Below are 3,946 nucleotides of genomic sequence, written 5' to 3' on the forward strand. Positions count from 1 at the left end.
TAATATTGATGGAAATAAATTTAAATGGATTTAAAGTTAATTAGATTGTTTGCATAATGTAATAATGGAATATTGAATTGTGTTGACCATTGTTGTAAGTGTTGTATTTGCATAAACAAGTTTCTCTAAATTAAAGTCATTGAAACCCTATTTGCTTTGTACAATGTAACAAGAATATTTAAATGGATTAATATTGATAACAAATGAAAATGATGTTTTGGAACAGTGAAATATAAGGATTTGATTGATTTCTCCTAAGTTAGAAGGAGGACAAATGGGTGTGACAAAGTCCGAATTGCCAGTCTATACTCCACACCAACAAATCATACATTCAATTATTTACTTTATAATTTGTTATTGGCCAATAAGGAATATGACTAAACACTTGCTTGCCACACTTTTCAAGTGAAAGTGAGATATCAGTTTAGAAAATGAGTTGAAATGTTATCAAGAATAAAGTATTTTCAAATTTCAAATAATGTTTTGAATCATTCTTTCAAACTGTGGAATACATCAAATATGCAGCCATAATTGTAATAATTACAATTATGTGATTGCATCTAACCCGAACTCAACTGGATTAAGCCGAGTCAAATATAAAAAGATTTTTCAATTGTAAAAATATTCGCATTACAATGATAACAATGATTACAAATGTAACTGTGACTATAACTACAATTTAAAATACTATTCTAAATCAATAATGGATATATGATTGAGTCTATAGATCCTACAACATGTAATAATTTCTCTTTATCCCATTTTGAGAGAGAAAAATGTATAAACAAATGTATAATATAAATAATATAGTAGTTAGTAGTGCTTTAAATCATGATTATAATATTGCAATTTTGAGTGTTACACAATATTATTGGATATATTTACTCACAATTTTTTACAGTGTTCTATGCATATGTTTATGTGTGACTGTGTGAGTAATTAATTAGTATTATGATGTTACTCAGAAATAATGTATACATAATATAACTAGTTAGTAAAAGAGTTCATTATGCTGTATAATATGTTTACATCTATGTACCTGCTGCAGTCAGTAGTTATGGACTGATCTGGTAAGGAACGTTAACCCCACATTTCTTAGGAAGGCTAGCAGCAAGGTCAAGATTAAAACTAGAGTAAGTGAATCCACTCTCATTAACTGCGATCTTGATGCAATTGCACACGCTCTGCTGATCCGGTGTGTTCTGAGCCATGCCATTGAGATTCTTAATCCCATTGCAGCACTGTGCTCCCACCATACACTACATAGGAAACACATGGGGTCAGGTTGTTCACTACCTGACCGTAAGATATCGCGGCTTCGGCGGCGGGACTGGTTGCACCAAGTGCAAGGCACATAATTGCTAGGAAAACCAGCTTGCTAGCCATGTGGAAAATAAATTAGGTTGATATTAAACTTCAGCTTATGGCTTTTAATTTGAGATGCTATTGTGGGTTGTGCTTTTTCATGGTGTTGCATATTTATAATGGGAAAAGAGTATAGGTTCTAGAATTCTAGTACAAGACCCACCTAACTAGCAAACCGAATAGTATTTTATTTTTGTAAAATTTATTTTATATATGTGTGATTGGTTCGAGAGGGCAAGTATCCTTGTAGCATATATACATCGGACAAGGATCTGCTGTCCCAAACTCTGTCCCAAACTCTGTTCCAAACCAATCATATTATGTCACGTTAGTTAAAAAAAATTAAATATTCATAACTTTATCAATTTTACTTCATTGTGATTGGTCAGGGACGTGGTTGGGGACAGCAGATCCCCATCCATATACATTCAAAAGGATTAGTTACTTAAATTAAATAAAATGTGAGTGAATGTAAAAAAAAAAGGACCCATATTACTAACCACGTTTATGCACTTATTTTGTAGTTGAGGTGAATTTAATGTCATTATAGGTTGCGGTTGGGAAACTTAAATGCCAATGAGGGGAGTAAAATATAAGATCTAGTAGCCAACCGTAACAAGTCCTATACGGGAAAGTTAGATGACAATTCATTGAAGCAATATTTAAGTGTACTGAATTGGAAATATCACTGTAATATCAGTCAGTGGATTTAAGGCCAACATACCCATACCGAGACCCTTAAGATTCATGCAGATTTTTAAAGTACTAATAGGCTTCATCCTCTAAATTCTGCCAAACATGGATTAACAATGACAAATGATCATAACAAAGACTTGAGTGAACATGAAACTATATAAAGACAACCAATAAGATCTTGACAACACATTAATATTTTAATTCTAATTAAATTTAATCTTAAATGATAGCATAAAAAACCATAAAATATATTTGTCTTCAAATAATGTGACGTGTTACATGTATCTACATACAAGTTTCTCTCTCAATTTATTACTGAAGTATGATATTTTGTATTTTTTTTTTTTGCTTTTATTTCAAATACTTATAGAAGTATGTTTGACAACTCACTCTATTATAAACCTAACTTTTATTAATGAAAAACAACCCAAAAGTAACATTTCTTTTATAGTGGGTTACCTTTTTTTGGATTGTTTATTTTCTAACCAATTTCACTTTCTATTTTACACCTCAAATTTCAATTGTATTTTCATCATTTTTGAATTGACCTTATTTTATCATTATTTGGATGGACATCATTTTTTTTGTGAATTAGTTTATTAACTTTTATTTACTTGTGTATAATGTTTTTAAACATTGATATTAATTTTTATATCATCTTTTATTTTAATATCTCTAACCTTTGTTATAAGGTATTAAAAGTAAAAAAATTATATTACATATATATATATATGATAATAAATATTAAAAATGTATATTTTAAAAATAGTATAGAAACAACCAAAATATTCATAATATAAAAGAATAACTTCATACTCTTTCTACTTTTTGCTCAAACAAATAAATTAGTTTTGAAAGTGCAATGTGTCAAGAGAGCACTTAAGCTTGCCTATGTTTTGATGAAGACAAAGGACTTAGTGAAAACTTAAAGACAACTCAACAAATCAACATGCCAAAGATTCAAGAGCTTCATGTCTAGACTAGAGCCATAGATTTGTCTTAGTTATTGAGTCTAGGTTAGGTAAACCTAGATGCAAATCTCACAAAGTCTAAAAACTATCATATCATTTACATGAGACATGCCATCTAGTTTATTATATGTTCATGCATTAATCATACATGTTATTTGTGCATTTTAGGCATAACATAAAGGTAAAACATGTATAGTTGATAAGCATAACATATAGGTAGTTTACCAATTAACATCTTAACTGAAAATATGTCAGTTAATCGATTAAGTAAAGCTTTAATCGATTAACGTAAAAACAGTTTTTAACAGATAATTGAAAAATAGATTTCAGTTACTCTCTAACAGTCCGTTAATCGATTAACAAGCAACATAATCGATTAACTGGGTGTAAAACAGCTTTTCTATATAAACTGTATTTTCAACAGATTTCATATACGATTTTAGATCTTTCATTCACTCAATTTAGAATTGCTAAGTTGCACATTTTCATGTTCAATGTATGTCATATAGGCAGAGAGAATTACATGTGAGATTAGAGTGAGATAGTATTGTGCTTAGGGATTAACATGTCATTCATTGCATATTATCAAATGTGTTCATCATCCTATCTTGTTCTTGCATGATTCTTTCATTACTGTTTATAGATTTCTTAAGGGAAGAAATTACATGTCATTGCATGATTCTAATATTGTACATATTCATAGTAATTGTGAGATTTGTATAGGATTTATAGCTTGTCTTACTTGTAATATTTGAGCTATTTTAGTGCTTCATATTACTCTGTTTTGTGTATTTTTATGTAACGAGGGAAGTCATCTCTTGGTGTCGTACCACCAACGAGATACAGAGAGCCTTCACCAAGACTAGGAGGTCTTGAGTTTGGAACATAGTCTTGGCTGGGGTCAGGTCGCGGTA

The 3,946-nt window shown here is 30.2% G+C and overlaps 1 pseudogene; it reads right to left on the bottom strand.

Moving 5' to 3' along the window:
- Positions 1,037-1,474, bottom strand: LOC109361740 (annotated as a pseudogene).

Source organism: Lupinus angustifolius, chromosome LG12 (genome assembly GCF_001865875.1).
Source record: "Lupinus angustifolius cultivar Tanjil chromosome LG12, LupAngTanjil_v1.0, whole genome shotgun sequence".
In the NCBI taxonomy this organism is placed as follows: domain Eukaryota; kingdom Viridiplantae; phylum Streptophyta; class Magnoliopsida; order Fabales; family Fabaceae; genus Lupinus; species Lupinus angustifolius.